The sequence below is a fragment of the Odontesthes bonariensis genome, chromosome 17 (assembly GCF_027942865.1).
Source record: "Odontesthes bonariensis isolate fOdoBon6 chromosome 17, fOdoBon6.hap1, whole genome shotgun sequence".
NCBI lineage: Eukaryota > Metazoa > Chordata > Actinopteri > Atheriniformes > Atherinopsidae > Odontesthes > Odontesthes bonariensis.
In genome coordinates this window covers 5,473,104-5,491,236 of record NC_134522.1, presented here as the reverse complement: position 1 = coordinate 5,491,236, position 18,133 = coordinate 5,473,104, and positions in this window count along the sequence as shown.

The window sequence follows — 18,133 nt, the reverse complement described above, 5'->3', positions numbered from 1 at the left end:
CATTAAATACACAAAAGCCTCAAAAAATTATATTAAAAAAATGTAAAAACTGCATTAATGACAAACCATTAACATAAAATATTTATCGGCGTTAAATAACTAACGAGTTAATGCGATAATAACGAGTTAATTCGCCCAGCCCTAAAGAACACACATCCAATTGATTTGTATCGGCGGTATAAGATTTAATCAGAACCTGTTGGCAGAGATCAAAATTACATTTTTGTGTCTAAGAGTTTATAAATGCAGAAAATGGAGAAAATATTCCACATGACAGATCCTCTATAAATTAAATCATTTGATATTTGACAGTTAAAAGGCCCAGTTTCATCATCCCTTCAGTCGCTGAGAAACTAATGATGATGTAGTGAATTTATTAACGTGTATCAGAAGGTTTTTCCACATAAATGAAGTGATCTGCGGTTTGCTGACCTAATAAACACGCAAACAAGCACTCCTGATTGGAAAAAAAGGCTTTATATGCACAGTTAATGGCTTTTAATGATCATTAAACATGTTAGAAACATGTTACAATAGTGATTAACCACGTGCTGCATTACATTATTATTATTTGGTCACTTTAAGAGGGGGAAAAAGTGTGTTGTGACCCATGTTATTGCAGGTTGTTTTAGCTGTATACTTAATTAATTACACTCATGTGTGAGGAGCATTGAATGTTCAAGACCAAGTCCAATAATTAGCTCAGCTGCAGAAGGAATCAAGAAAAAGGAATAACTCTTTAATCTTTGAATTAATTGAGTCAGAGTTTAGATTTCCCCTGGAGTGCATTCAGCCTAATATATATATAGCAACAGTGTTGGACCTGTCAACGTGCCACAGGCAGCAACATGTCAACTTACTGCTAATTATCAGGACTGTTCCAGATGCAGGGTGGTCTTTAAGTATTGTGAAACTCTCAGAAATCACACGTCCCACCCGTGGGACTGTCTTTATGGCAGCTCCACGGTGGGTGGGGACATTATTTACACTTCTTAGACCCTGATCCTGATGTGCAAACATGTGGATAACATTTATTCTGAGATATAATCCAGTTGAGACAGATTTTTTTGGTCTCATTTTGAATCAAGTAATTAAGTAAAGTCTGACCACGAGTCCTTTAACCCTAATCCCTGATAGGGGACATTTTTGTCCACTTGGGGTGAACTTTCTCCTCTAATTTCACACTGGAAATAGTGATACTCATCATATTTGGTCCAGTTGTGCATTTTTTACGATTTTTACGAATTTCAAACACACATCATTTACAATGCAATTTTTCATTGTGTAGAAAAAAAACTCCTTAATTTCTGAAAAGGGATATTTTTGTCCCCTTTTAAAACGACCTAAAAACATCATATGTTAATATTTTTTTCCACTTTTTTTCATAAATCTTTTCTTCCACTTCAGTTCTGATCATAACTACCAAAATTTCAATTATTTTCACAAAAATTAACCCTTTAGATGCCAATTTGAACTTTTTAGCCCAAATTTTAAGCCTTTAGGTGCCAGTATTTTCAAAATATGAAATGCAAAGTGTAATTATTGAGTAGGGATAATTATGGTCTGGGATATGTCAATGATTAGCAACAACATTGATTTTTAGGGATCTTTAATTTTTTTGTTATGCCTCATTTAAAAAAAAAAATTCCTTAATTTCTGAAAAGGGACATTTTTGTCCCCTTTTAAAACAACCTAAAAACATCATATATTAATATTTTTTCCCTCTTTTTTCATAAATCTTTTATTCCACAACTACCAATTTTTCAATTATTTTAAAAATATTAACCCTTTAGATGCCAATTTGAACTTTTTAGCCCAAATTTTAAGCCTTTAGGTGCCAGTATAAGACAGGTCTTTAACTAATTAAGTAAGTTATTTTGCAGCTGTGATGATGAATTGTTTCTCTGTTGTTGTTGTCAGGGTGGTCAGCAGATGTGGTGGTCGCTGCTGCCATGGATCAACCATCATTAGTTCAAGTCTTCAGCACATTTCTACAATGTCCAAAGCCTTAAATTTGATCAAATACAGTTCATTGTTGCAGATAAATGTGTCTCTGCCGCTCCAAAAAAGAAAAACGTCGATAAAATACATCTTCAGGGAAGTGATCGATGCACATTATTGGTCAATATTTACCGAAAATTGCGTCGTAAATGTCAAAGTTACCGTTTTTGTGCTCCGTCCCGCTAAGACCCGTTCAAACTGACTGACAGCGCTGTGATGTTTGGAACTATTGAGGCTTACATGAACCACGTGACATCAAAGCGTGTCGCAACTCTGTATTTACTCTATGACTCAATATTAAATAGGGCTGGGCGAATTAACTCGTTATTATCGCGTTAAATCGTTAATTATTTAACGCCGATAAATATTTTATCGTGCATTAACGCATGTTTTATTATTTATTTTATTTTGTAAAAGTTTGTTGCTCACAGGCTTTTATTTTGTAAAAGTCTGTTGCTGTCTGCTGTGGAACAGGAAAAGAAAGTAATCGTGGGATCCACCAAACATGGAGAAGGGTACGGAACTTTTACTCGGCCATTTTCATTTTAAAGTTCTTCCAGACGGCGGAGTCGACAGAACCAAAGTCATCTGTAAACACTGCCAAGTTGAATTGTCTTCTCAGCATAGTAGTTCCAGTCTAAAATATCACTTAAAGGCAAAACACACAACTGATAGCAGCAAGTCATTCAAGGAAACAGACAGTGGAGCGAGGCTTCTACATAAAAACTACAGAAAGATGCTGATGTTAAAAGTGTGTTTGCACAACAAATGTTATGGCACTTTCATTCATATGGCAGCACATTTAAAATAAAACTAAATGCTAAAAGCTATACGCTACTTTTGGATTCATTTTTGGATTTTGCATTTAAATGCGATTCATCGTGATTAATCAGGGAAATCATGTGATTAATTAGATTAAACATTTTAATCGTTGCCCAGCCCTAATATTAAACTTTATCCAATCAGCTTTCACTGTTCAGCTTCTTGACCAAATATGGTCACTTCTGGATCTAAAAAGACAAAGACAGTGTTGGTAAAACGTTGAACTCAATACTTTAAAACTGTCACCGTGACTTTATGCTCATTATTTTTCATGTGCAACAGTCAAAGGGCCTCGTTGTTCATTTTTAGCCTCCATTTCACAGCAGAAAATTAGGATAAATTCATCCAAATCAAAATGAAAATAAACAGAATTCCCCTGTAACCGTTGGACTATGGTGTATTGCAAATGAGAAAACAGTTTGTTCCCAAAGTTTGATTGTTTTGTAGTTAATTTATTTGCATATTTGAGTAAATTTTTGGGCATAAATTTAGAGCAGAACAGCTTCTCATCCTGGAGCAGCGGTGCATACTAAAGCAAGCTTAGCGCCACTCATTAATCACAAGACTTAAGCTCCCCAGGAAATATGAGCTGGGACTGTTTTTGGGGGAAGAATTATGTGTTTTTTACATTTAATATTTTTCATGGTTCAAAATCAGCCTGGATAAATGGGGATCACGCGGGTTGCGTGGGGACAACTGATGAAGCGAGAGGACGAAAGAAGAAGAAGATTGCTTAAGCATGTTTTTTTTTATCCTGCTTGTGCTCATAAAATAATCTTCCTGTGGACCAGAGGTTACTTGCTTATCTTTGATTTGCAGTTATGATGCTGCGCTAACAGGAAACTGTTGAAGTAGCCAAAGCAGAAAGTCAAAGTCAAATTTATTTGTAGCACATTTCATGTCCAAAACAGTTCAAAGTGCTTTACATAAAATAAAAGCATTGCAACAGGGAGTGGAAGAAGCATTAAAATACATAAAAGAACACAAAGAGAAACAAATAAAGTAATTACAATTAATTTAAAAACAAGGAACAGTCCATATAAGTTCAAAGATATCGTGCAGATTTCATGCATAGACACATGAGAACAGAAATGTCTTTAACCTGGATTTAAAAATGTCTCCATTTGGTGAAAGTTTAATCTCCACTGGCAGTTTGTTCCACTTGTTTGCAGCATAACAGCTAAATGCTGCTTCTCCATATACTATTTTTATGAAATATATAAAATATATTTTGTACATGGCGCTAGCCGGACTAGCCTGAGAGAAAATAGCGCCAAGCGATTGTGAGGTCTGACTTTTTCCTGGAGAACGATTTTGTGATGCAAATGTATTACTCTGTTGAACGCATATTGTTTTGAGAAGCAAAACGCTTTATTTTTTAAACCCCAGCCAACTAGCCGGACTACCTTCATCAACACCAAAACGAGGCTGGAACTCTGCTCACAGGACGCAGCAGGGGGTAAGAAGATGTTCAGAAATGATGTTGCTGATATGGGATGTTACACAGCTTCATGTCAGAAGAGGCGAACTATCCCTTTAAAGCTCAGGGAACATCAAGGCTGCTTCTGAGAGGAAAGTGGCTCCAGTAGGGGTTTTATTATTCACACTTTTCCTTTAACTAACTCCTAATATTTCTCTTTATTTGAGGATCTCTGAGTCAGCCTTTAACAATCTGCACCCGTTAAAGAGTTTAACAGGAGTGTAATTTATACGGGCATATGAAATATCTGCCTGCTCAGTGGGCCGTCGGACGTTATTAGCTCTGTTTTATGACTCTTATTACAGCTCGGCCCATTGTTTGCTGCAGTAAACAACAAAGTCGCAGCAGCTCGAAATGAATGCAAACACCGATGTGTGTTTGGTGTTCAGGGAGGTGAACCCGCTTCCTCAATGAATAAAGTCGCACGTTCATGAAGGATCTTTGTGAAGAAGGTGCCACCGGCTGCATCAAAGAGCGCCAATCAAAGCGAAGCCGAGTCTGGGAACCGCGGGGTGACTTCAGGCTGTTTGTTGAAGAAGCTTTGGCGCGCCTGAAGTCCAGATTTCCAGAGAATGATCTTTTTTTTTTTAAACATATTTTTATATAACATTGACATTTAAACATGAACATGATATCCCCATCCGGCAATAATAATAATAAAAATAAATAAATAAAATAGAATAAAAAATAAATAGAAATAAATAAATAAACAGATAAACCTAGAATAATACAAACAAAATGATACTAATGTAGATAAATAATAATTAATAAAACAAAATTACATTCCAATAGGGTCAAATCAAATCAAATCAAATTTATTTGTAGCACATTTCATGTAAAAAACAGTTCAAAGTGCTTTACATAAAATAAAAGCATTGCAGCAGGGAGTGCAAGAAGCATTAAAAATACATAAAAGAATATAAAGAGAAACAAATAAAATCATTTAAATGAATTTAAAATCAGGCAACAGTCTAGATGAGTTAAAAGATATTTCATGCATAGACACATGAGAACAGAAATGTCGTTAACCTGGATTTAAAAATGTCTCCATTTGGTGAAAGTTTAATCTCCACTGGCAGTTTGTTCCACTTGTTTGCAGCATAACAGCTAAATGCTGCTTCTCCATGTTTAGTCTGGACTCTGGACTGGACCAGCTGACCTGAGTCCTTGGATCTAAGAGCTCTGCTGGCTTTATATTCTCTGAACAGATCACAGATTGTAAACCATCAGCAGGCTTTTAAAATCTATTCTGTGACTGACTGGAAGCCAGAGTAAAGATTTTAAAGCTGCTGTGATGTGTTCAGATCTCTTAGTCCGGGTTAAAACTCCAGCAGCAGCGTTCTGGATGAGCTGCAGATGTTTAATGCTCTTTTTGGGAAGTCCAGTTAGAAGAGCATTACAGTAATCGAGTCTACTGGAGATGAATGCATGGATGAGTTTCTCCTGGTCTGTTTGGGAGAGGAAACCTTTAATTCTGTTGATGTTTCTGAGATGGTAAAAAGCTGCCTTGGTGACAGCTTTGATGTGGCTGCTGAAAGTCAGATCTGAGTCTATCAACACTCCGAGGTTACGAACTTGGTCAGTGATTGTAAGGGCCCGAGTCTCAAGATATTTACCAACGCTGACCCTCTTCTCTTTGCTACCAAACAGAATGATCTCAGTTTTGTCTTCCTTTAATTGTAGAAAATTCTCTCTCATCCAGGTGTTTACTTCCTCCAGACACTGACACAGTACGTCTGCTGGGCTGCAGTCGTCCGGTGACAGAGACACATAAAGTTGTGTATCGTCTGCATAACTGTGATAATTGATGTTAAAATTCTGCAATATCTGACCCAAAGGGAGCATATACAAGTTAAACAGAAGAGGTCCAAGAATTGACCCCTGGGGGACTCCACAAGTCATGGCCACTCGCTCAGATTCATAGCTGCCAATAGTAACAAAATAACTCCGGCCTTCTAAGTAGGGTCACAGCAGTGCACAAATTGCAGAACTTGTACAGTTAATCACAGTTCAAGGTTGTTTCCAGGAGTTTCTAGAAAGTCCGTATAAGAGAATGAGTCATCTTAAAGTGGAACCTTCCACCTTTCGGCCTCTTTTATGAGTCTTCCTCTCAGCCAAAAGACATAAAATGGCAGCAGCTGATGCTGAAAATAAGAAAAACGTCTGGCTTTTAATCCACCAGCTCCTGATTTTATGAGCCGTGTTTGATGTATTTTTAGTTCTGAGAGCAAACATTCACACCACAGACTTTCGTTCTCCCAGATTCGGCTCTGATACGCGGCTCACAGCAGCAGGAATCGATGTGAAGTATTGGAGTCTGCTGCAGCCCCCCGGTTCACCGGTGATGCGCAGACTAAAATGAAAGGTCAGCCGCTAATGGAGGTGGCCGGCAGAGACGGCAGGTTGGGGCGACGCCCAGAGGGAAAGTGTAATCTTATAGCCTGCTCGGTTTGCACTGGTGCTACAGAAGCTGCTCTGTGCAGCTGAACTGATTCCCATTAACACGTCCGCCTTCTTAGCATCTCCGCTGCTCTTCTAATCACTTCCAGTGGCGTTTCTAGCTTCAAATTTCTGGTGGGGCAATTTTGTATGACGTCATGTCACCCTCACAAAAATAGAGGTAGCTGATTATTATAAGCTATAGACCTAGCCTATATACGGTACTAGTAAGCATACGCTACAGGCTGCATTTTGAGTGTCGGCAGACAGCAGAAATCCTGTTTCAAATACTATTTTTAAATAACTTAATTGCATGCTTTATTAAGCTTGTGGCACACGTCTGGCATACAACAACTAGCGATAACATAATGTCAGACGGATCCCCGTATGTAGTGGATGAAACTTTTACTGCTGGTGAAATTACTCTTTTTATTTTTCTTCCACACTGTGACAATATATTCAATAAACTGGCAAAACACCACTGTAAGCACTATAGTCTCATATGGGTCCATAAAACTACACAATTTCAACTTTGTACACGAGCATCCGCCCGTAACAAGAGGTGGTATGACAAGACGTTCACGTTCCCACAGTAACATATAAACAAATTCGATACCTTTATCAAAATAAAAGTCTAAGACGGAAGGTGGCATAACGCCTCTATACATTTGATTTTTCAAACAATGAATTGGGCACAAATTAGCCTTTACAAAACTCCTTCCATTGGGCTTTTTACACATAAAATGTTCGCTTATATACAGACAGACATTATTTCAGGCTGCAAAACACAGGGCCTAGTTAGTTATAGTTCGTCCATAAAAGTCTCTTGCATTTTGTTACGCATCCATCAGCTTCAAAAACAAAAAGCACCGTCCAAAACATGTCCAAAGCAACACATCAACTCAGAAGTACATTCGCCAATCCGGTTTACACTGTAGAAATAGAAAAAAAAGAAAAGCCTATGTCATAATATTCGCATACAACGAATTTCGTTGTATGCGAATATCATATTCGTTGAATATAAATTAACACTGAAAAATGCATTTAAAAATGCCTGGGTTCACTGAATCAGCTGACTCGTAGTGACCACGCAGGCCAAGTTCGCACTTGCCACACAGTTTTAAGCACGTTATCAGCCTCGACAAAACATACCTATTCTCCTCCGTCTTTTTATTCTGCTCTGCGATGTTGCGCTGATAAGCACCATCTAGCTGGGCCATGACATTTACCTTCCCCAACAGTCCCAATTTCATGGCGCAAAGAAGATGCGTTTTGCTGCTTTCATGTTTCACCGTTCTCTCGGCCAGGTGCTTCAGGTCTTTGAAACCATCCGATGTCCAAACAGAGTCCCCTGTACCATTTCCGAAAAGAAGGCATGGGAAACAGAATAGTGCATGTTTTGAGGCGCTAGCAGTTAGCCACGTCTTTCTGTTGAACCACTCCGTCTTGAAAGTTCGAGTTGTTTTATCACCAGGCTGAAGCAGGACCAAGTTGTCTGGTCTGTGTGCCCCCAAACGTTTAATTTCTAATTTCTCCCCCATGGACAATGTACTAAATTGCACCCTCAACAAGTAGTCTACATTATTCATTTTAAAACACTTCCAAACGAGTAATGGCTAGCAGTAATGTCACAGTCTATCTCTCTATCTGATTATGAGCTGTGTGTTTTTTTGTTCTTGGTCACGTGATTAGGGTACAGGTAGGTTTCGCGGTTCTGGTTCTGGTGTTGCTGGGCAGAATTCAAGGGGCGCAAATAGAAGTGCCCCATCTCCCAATGTTAATTATGGGATGTATCACCACATTCACATGTTGTTTCCATGGCAACAGTCTTAAACTCACCAGAAGGGGAGGGACTATCGGAGAGCAGCGTCTCACGGAGCAAACACACAGAAACGAACACACACGTCACTCCAAAACAGAAATACAATGGTTGTGATTCACATTTATTCGTCCCTGCACCTCAGCACCGTCTAGATGTGGGTGGGGCAGTGCCCCATGTGCCCTTAATGTAGAAACGCCACTGATCACTTCAGAGATTATTAGGGGCCGAGCAGTTCTTCTATATTATTCTTATTCTTTGCAAAAGGTGCTCGAAAACTCATGAAATTTTGCGAGCGCCACCTGCCAGTCGACGACACGAAAGAATCTAAACTTTATATTTTTGGGAGTGGCTCATTGACTCTGTAGCGCCCCCTACGATGCTTAAAAATTGTCCCCTTAATAGAATTAGTTTTGCGTGGGACGACGAAATTCGGTATACTCATTCATCATGCCCAGACGCACAAAAAAGTCTCATGCCGCCATGGTCCCACGTCCACAGGAAGGCGGCCATTTTGGATGGAAAGTGCGTTTTGGTGCCATTTTTGGCCGATTCCACGCCCTGCATATGATCGAACTCGTCCTACAGATTTAATGCTACAGACTTCAAACTTGGCCAGGTTACTCTTAAGACATGGGGGGAAAAATTCATCAAGAAACTTTTTCAAACCTCAAAGGGCGTGGCCGTGGCAATGCCTCAAAGTTCGATGACTCGCCATCACTCGCCACAAAAAATTAAGCTGTTTATAACTCCCACATACATTATCCAATCTGTCCCAAACTTCATACGGTGAATGCTGGACCCAGCCTGAACACGCACATATAATCATAGTGACATCTTCCTATAGCGCCACCTGCTGGTGGTTTGGAAACATCTTGTTTTTTTCCACATCTCGTATTTGAACGAACTCCTCAGACAGAGAGGACAGCCTTCAAACCAACAGGTATTCTGACCAAAGCCTGTCCCGTACAGCTCAGTAGGACCTCAGAAAAAAGGGTTCAACAGTGTCAAAAAGGGCAGAAATATGACAACTTCAAGCCAAACTACTGGTTTTCATGTTGTTGCACCAACTGATTCAGTCTCATCACCTCTCAGGTGAAGCAAAAAAGGAATAAATCCCGAGTTTCATGCACTTCATGTCTCATAGAATAAGTCATCGCCCTGCACTTTGTCGGGTTTTATTGTCATCATTACATCAACCTTTTGCACCTGAGCCAAGCAGCTCAATTTGTCTCTTTTTTCCCCAGAATACACTCAGTTTTTTTAAGTAAAAGAAGAAGAAAACTAAAAACCGTGCTCGATGCTGGAGAGCAGCACGCTTCCCTCTGATTGTCGATGACGGCGAAGCTTCGCTCGCCGCCGTTTAACCCCGAGTCGAGCACCTCTCCCCTCTGTGGAACTGCCCCATTAAAACAAAGCTTGTGGCGAGTGTCAGCGAGGGGCGCCGTGTGAAAGATGAGCGCAATAACGGAGAAGGAGCTCATCGCGTTGCATCAGCAGTTGGGCCTCGGGGGGTCGTGCATCGCAGTGATGCTTCGTCCAAAGCTCTGAGGAGGAGATAAAAGATCCGGCGTGACGTCACTTTACAGACTTCTGTGTTATGTTTGTGTAGAGAATCATTTCTGGGCGATTGGAGGCAGAATGATTTGTCCTCGGGTCTGTGGAGAGTCTCTGATACATGTGAGACGTCCTCTGGGCCTCACTTCCAAAGCCGTGTGAACACTGGCCCGGCGGGCAGCCACACTGGAAAAAATCAAAGTCTTACCAAGTATATTTGTCTCATTTCTAGTCAAAATATCTCATTACACTTAATATAAGACACAACTGCCTAACAAGCACACTCTCAGAAATAAGGGTACAGTACGAGTCCTTTTTTGTCCCCTGAGGTACAATCTATACTAATGTACCCCCTAGGGTTAATTATTGGACCTAAAGGTACCTATATGTACCTTTTTGAGGGTCCAAAAGGTACATATATGTACTCAAGTGGTAAAAAGGTACATATATGTACCTTATTGAGGGTCCAAAAGGTACATATATGTACTCAAGTGGTAAAAGGTACATATATGTACCTTATTGAGGGTCCAAAAGGTACATATATGTACTCAAGTGGTAAAAAGGTACATATATGTACCTTATTGAGGGTCCAAAAGGTACCTATATGTACTCAAGTGGTAAAAGGTACATATATGTACCTTATTGAGGGTCCAAAAGGTACATATATGTACTCAAGTGGTAAAAGGTACATATATGTACCTTATTGAGGGTCCAAAAGGTACATATATGTACCTTATTGAGGGTCCAAAAGGTACCTATATGTACTCAAGTGGTAAAAGGTACATATATGTACCTTATTGAGGGTCCAAAAGGTACATATATGTACTCAAGTGGTAAAAGGTACATATATGTACCTTATTGAGGGTCCAAAAGGTACATATATGTACTCAAGTGGTAAAAGGTACATATATGTACCTTATTGAGGGTCCAAAAGGTACATATATGTACTCAAGTGGTAAAAGTTACATATATGTACCTTATTGAGGGTCCAAAAGGTACATGTACTCAAGTGGTAAAAGGTACATATATGTACCTTATTGAGGGTCCAAAAGGTACATATATGTACTCAAGTGGTAAAAGGTACATATATGTACCTTATTGAGGGTCCAAAAGGTACATATATGTACTCAAGTGGTAAAAAGGTACATATATGTACCTTATTGAGGGTCCAAAAGGTACCTATATGTACTCAAGTGGTAAAAGGTACATATATGTACCTTATTGAGGGTCCAAAAGGTACATATATGTACTCAAGTGGTAAAAGGTACATATATGTACCTTATTGAGGGTCCAAAAGGTACATATATGTACCTTATTGAGGGTCCAAAAGGTACCTATATGTACTCAAGTGGTAAAAGGTACATATATGTACCTTATTGAGGGTCCAAAAGGTACATATATGTACTCAAGTGGTAAAAGGTACATATATGTACCTTATTGAGGGTCCAAAAGGTACATATATGTACTCAAGTGGTAAAAGGTACATATATGTACCTTATTGAGGGTCCAAAAGGTACATATATGTACTCAAGTGGTAAAAGTTACATATATGTACCTTATTGAGGGTCCAAAAGGTACATGTACTCAAGTGGTAAAAGGTACATATATGTACCTTATTGAGGGTCCAAAAGGTATATGTATGTACTCAAGTGGTAAAAGGTACATATATGTACCTTTTTGAGGGTCCAAAATGTACATATATATACCTTTTTTTTCTACATGCAGGGGTACAATAGACAGTCTGTGTTAGGCTACTTCAGTATAAGATTACAAAACTATACCTTCAGAGGGTACTGCCCCAGTGACAAGCCATCGTACGCCTAAAGGTACATTCTGTACTTTATTTTCTGAGAGTGTACTATTTCAGCCAGATATAGGGACTTGTTTTAATACAATACATCTGGAATATCTTGTTTAATGAAAAAGTCTTTGAGTTTTGAGTCGCATATCATATGAAACAAGCTTTTTTTTTTACATTTGAAGAGGTTTTTAAGCTAATTTCAAGATCACTTTTATCTCAAAAGTCCCAAAAATCACATCTTATTTCAAGAAATCTTAACAAGCCGATTTTCACTGGTTCCATTGGCAGATTTTTTTTGCTTATTTCAAGCAAAAACGTCTTTTATTTGTTGTTTTTCTTACTTATTTTTGGAGGGGCATTTTTTTTCCAGTGTAAGTGTTGGAGCTGGCTCGCTAAAGGACGGAGAAAAACACGTCGGCGTAATAATTCGTTTTTTTCCCATTGTTTCGCAGCAAGTAAGACGAATGATTATAAATGATTCACTTGGAAGTTATGACTCCCCCGTCCCATTTTTCTACCGCAGACACTAAATCACAGAGGAAGAGAAAGCAAAGCTAGGTGCTGATTAATTCAAACATTAATTCTCCTTACAACAAGCCTCCCGGTCAGCTTTAAATAGGCCCATTGTTCAACAGAAACTCCTTCTCACGATTGGCTTTCCGAGGCAGCGTGCTTGTCAGTGAGTCACCGGTTAATTGGTGCGTTCTGGGGGGCTGCCGGTGGCGGTTAGTTTCATCACAGCCCTATCTAACAACCTTGCCACTCTCTATTAAGCCCCATTGTACCGGCTTTTTGGCTGCAGTTCCACCAGAATTCCACTGGGGGCGTCGGTGGAGACCAGAATGAATTGGGCCCAATGGAGCTAGATGCTACAAATGGTCAGTTTCACCTAAGTCTCCTCAAGAGCGCTCAGATTTGAATGTAGTTTCTGAGAGCTCAACATGGGTTTCAAGTCAAAAATCTACTGAACGAGTACATATATCCCTTTGATTTCTTACAGGTTGGCTTCTTGTTGTCCACAACGCGCTAGCATTGTGCTAATGACAGCTGTTTGACCGGCGAAAGAATGAATTACGACCAGAGGCACCGCTTGACGGCTCACTCCATACCAAGCGACAACAGAATTAAGATGGACTTTTTCCGCTTGTGTTACCTCTGCTCTTCCAAACCTTTTCCGCAGTTACGGTCACTTTCATTTGACTTTGCTTAAAGCGGCATCTCCGGTCGTAAGCTATGTATGACGTCATATACACTTAAAATCCTTTTTTTAAGCAAATGAGTGGCTCTAAAAATCTAAAACTCAGCCATGGGTATTTTCTAAACATCCTCTTTCTAATACAACATTCGAATTACTAGAGAAAAAATTATATCTTGAGATAAGGGCACGCTAGGGCGGATAGCTCCATAGGACTCCATTCATTCTGGTCTCCAAAAATTGAGCGCCCCACGTGGAAAGAGGGTGGAACTGCAACCAAAATCGCCTCGTTGGAAACCGGAAATGCACCGTGAGTTGCGAATCTGGTAGTAAGAGAATCTGTGGTTTCATACCAATCACTTGTGTAACAGGTCTGTTTAGACGTTGGAAGTGACCCACATGTGGGACATGAACCGTCCCAGGTGCAGCACAGACTCTGGTTGCATGTCCGCTTGAATGGGAGTACATTGTGATTGCACTGCAAATTATTTGGTTCTTACCAAGAAAAAAAACCTTACATTTAGAAGTGCTAGATATTTTTTTCTTGTTTTAAGAATTAATTTCTTATTTTAAGTCTTCAACTTAACAGTATTATCTTACATCAAGCAAAATTTTACTTTTTTTTTTGTCTCAAACAGGCAGGGAATCATAAAATGAGACAATTAACACTTAAAATAAGATGTATTACGTTTCTCCTCCAAAGTGTCATCAAAATAAATCTTGTTTTAAGATTCAATAACAAACTCAACATGCTTGATTCAAGAGTCACACAGAAAATATCTGAAAACACACTTTATTCCTTGGATTTTAAGCATATGACAAATGTTTGTTCACAAAACTGCCTTTGTTAAATCTAGAAACAAGACTCCTACAATCTTAATTTAAGAAATCTTGCCAAGTCAAACTATCTTGCTGCATGGACAGATTTTTTTTCACTTGTTTTGAGTACCTTTTCCCTTAGTTTTAGTGTTTTTTATCTTGTTTGAAGACCCCTATTTTTTGCAGTGTGGCTGTACGTCGGACAGTTGTGATTGGCTGTAGTAGCCATAGTAACCGTAACTAGGCGCTGTGCGTCAGAGAGTTTTTTTTCTCGGTCTTTCGGTGATCGGCAGCAGCTACGGAAAGCTTTTACGAAGAAATTAAATATTTCCTACAAAATAGTGACCACCACTAGCCCCAAACCTTTAAAATCTAGTTTGTTTTGTTTATTTGTTTAATATCTCTATTTTATTTATTTTAATGTATTTTAGTTTAACTTATTTTATTGCACTGTGTTTTTAGTATCTATTGATTTTAACTGCTTGGAACGGTAGCATTATCTGAGTCACTTTTACCTTTAATGCAGCTTTTATCCTCTACAGCACTTTGGTCAACCTCGGTTGTTTTTTAAATGTGCTCCATAAATAAAGTTTGAGTTGAGTTTAATCATTTTGGCCTTTGGTTCACTCTGAAGAGAAGCTTCATTTTCAGTTTTGTGTATTGTTTGTGTGCTGAGCAGCAATAACCTCTTTGACTATATGCGTGTGGACTCCTGCACATAAATGTACATAAAACTTGTAAAAATTGTTCTGTTGGATATGTGTGTATATACATACACTACATATATATATATATATATATATATATATATATATATATATATATATATATATATACATACAGTCTAGGTAAATAAGACAAATATACCACACTGAAAAATTAGCTTAAAGAAATGGCATCTATCTGTCTATGTATCTGTCGTGAAAGTCAACGCAACAAAGTTTGTCTGAGCCAATCTCAACTTTGTTTTGTTTTGTTTTGATCAAAGATTTTTAACAAAATGTACAGAAACATGTGGCATGTACACACAAAGGTAAATCGGGTTGTACATGTTCAAGGCACACATAAGGTTATAAGATGAAAGAAAAAACGAGCCAATCACAACTGTCCGACGTACAGCCAATCGCAATGTAAGGCAAGGCAAGTTTATTTATACAGCACAATTCAACTACAAGGCGATTCAAAGTGCTTTACAAATACATTAAAACAGTAGAAATAAAATAAAAAATTAATTAAAAAAAATTTTAAATTTAAAAAAAAATTAAATTAAAAAAAAATTACAAAAAAAAATGTACTCCCAAAATTTAAAAAAATGTTTTACTCCCATTCAAGCGTACAGCCATATTGTGTGACGTGTTCAGCAGACGACGGACCCCGAGCCGATCTGGTACCAACACCGGCAGTCAAAGTGATGAGGCAGGAGTCGGCGCCTTCATCGATTGAAGAGGTCACGGCAATGCTTAGAGGGTCAGAAGAGCTAATTAGACCGAATGAGTGACAGGGGGCCTGAGGGGGTAAATGCAATTACTAAGTGACTGAAAGGTGTGGAAATAAATCCGTGATGCTGCTGGGCAAAAGTCTTAAGCCACCTTTTTATTCCTTTTTACATAGCAACAACAGAAAACAGTTTCAATGATTCACTGAAACATGTTCAAACATGGATGTAAACCCAGAATCTGAGGTTAAAAACAGAATTAGTTCAGTTCTGAGCAGCTTTAAAGTGAATATCTGCTCTGAGCTCCTTTCTCCTCCAACACAGTTGGATTTAGATCTTTTAGTTTTTTACTGAATCGGCTTCCAAAACGACTATATTTTTGGCAAAATGGGAAAAGAAATGAATTCGTAAACCACCATCACCCCTGCTAAAAGTCTGTGAGATACATTCAGATTGAACTGTGATATCTGATTTAATAATATTATCACTTAATAAAGAATAATTCAACTTTTTGTGAAATACGTTCATCCACTTTATACAAAAAATGTGAAATTAGATGATAGATTCTGGATATTTGTTCTAAATCTTTTGATTGATGGTGATTATAAAGTCAGAAAATATATAAAACATACAAAAACTAACCAAATAATTTGGTGCCCTAATTATAAAAAATTCTTAACAAAAATTTTTTTGAGCCATCCCTCATTTCTTTGTATGTTGTAAGAAAATCAAAAACAGTTTAAATGATTCACTGAAACGTGTTCAAACATGAACATAAACCCAGAATCTGAGTCAGAAGCAGAGTTAGTTCAGTTCTGAGCAGCTTTAAAGTGAATATCTGCAGATGTTTCCATGGTAACAGCTGCAGAGATTCACTGAAACATGTTTCAACATGAACATAAACCCAGAATCTGAGGCAGAACCAGAGTTAGTTCAGTTCTGAGCAGCTTTAAAGTGAATATCTGCAGATGTTTCCATGGTAACAGCTGCAGAGATTCACTGAAACATGTTCCAACATGAACATAAACCCAGAATCTGAGGCAGAACCAGAGTTAGTTCAGTTCTGAGCAGCTTTAAAGTGAATATCTGCAGATGTTTCCATGGTAACAGCTGCAGAGATTCACTGAAACATGTTCCAACATGAACATAAACCCAGAATCTGAGGCAGAACCAGAGTTAGTTCAGTTCTGAGCAGCTTTAAAGTGAATATCTGCAGATGTTTCCATGGTAACAGCTGCAGAGATTCACTGAAACATGTTCCAACATGAACATAAACCCAGAATCAGAGGCAGAACCAGAGTTAGTTCAGTTCTGAGCAGCTTTAAAGTGAATATCTGCAGATGTTTCCATGGTAACAGCTGCAGAGATTCACTGAAACCTGTTCCAACATGAACATAAACCCAGAATCTGAGGCAGAACCAGAGTTAGTTCAGCTCTGAGCAGCTTTAAAGTGAATATCTGCTCTGAGCTGCTTTCTCCTCCAGCTCAGCCTGAACCCTCTCAGACGAGCTTTCTGTCCTTTCTTTAAGGAGTCTTCAGGAATAGTTCTCCAGGCTTCTTGAAGGACATCCCAAAGCTCTTCTTTGGATGTGGGCTGCCTTTTGTTGCGTTCTCTGCCAACATGATCCCACACTGCTTCAGTAATGTTGAGCTCCGGGCTCTGGGGAGGATTCATCCCTCCATCAGACCTGCTGCCACTGATTTTCAGCCCACTTCTTGTGTCCTTTCAACCGAGTCTCACAGCAAAACGTGTAACAGCCACGTTGCAGTGGCGGCTGCTGACTTTTAAAACAGGGGAAGCCCATATTACGCTTGGCTAAAAGCATGTCAACCACATTTGGTGTTGCTAACTGCTTAGCTGCGAGCATAGCCGCCATTGTGACAAAACTACTAGCTAACACGACAAACAAAAGCACAACAGGAATATGATTGACAAAACTTCTAAACAACAAGGATGTGTTTCTTATGTACAGTGTAATATTTACAAAAGTGTATGTGTGTGAGGATGGAAATGGAAACCATGGGAAATGAGTGAAACTCCGACAGCACTTTCACAGACAACCAGTCTCTTTGGTATCCGCTTTGGGACTGAAGTTCCAGCGTGCTTCTCCCCGGCTGCCACAGAATCTCTCATGATGGACAAACACTGACTCCAATCATCACCACACAGCCCCTCATACTGACACGCCCACGTCTAATCTACCCCCAGAGACGCCGGGCAGCCTCGGAAGTGATGAGTTTTTGTCGATTTAGCCAGTGATGACCTAGAATTGTAGGAAAAAACTTGACTCTCCCGCCCCCTCCTGAAGCCGGGCAGCCCTCGGCTCGGAAGCCCGGCTGTTAGTGGCGGCTTCATAACATGATTTCCTCAGTGAACGGCGGCGATTTCAGAACAAATCACTTCATTGAGCTACAGGACAACACGTTGTAGTTATGAAAGTAAATGCAGTATTGGGCATATCTTGTGTTTTATCGTCAATTTAACATTGAAGATGTAGCAATTTCGCCAGAGAATGGGAGAGGCTGTCCGGCTTCCCGTGTTGTCTCTGAATAGCCGCGGCTGCAACGTTGGTCCACAAGTGAAAACGTGGTATTGTCGCCTCCAAAATTGTGACAATACCACGTTTTCACTTGGCGCGATAAAATATAAACGAGTTAACTCGCCCAGCCCAAGAAAAAACACATTCCTGGGCTGAAAATGAGTGAAAAATCGGAAAAAAATGCAAAGAAAAACCTTCAGAAAGCTGGAGAACTGTTGATCACTC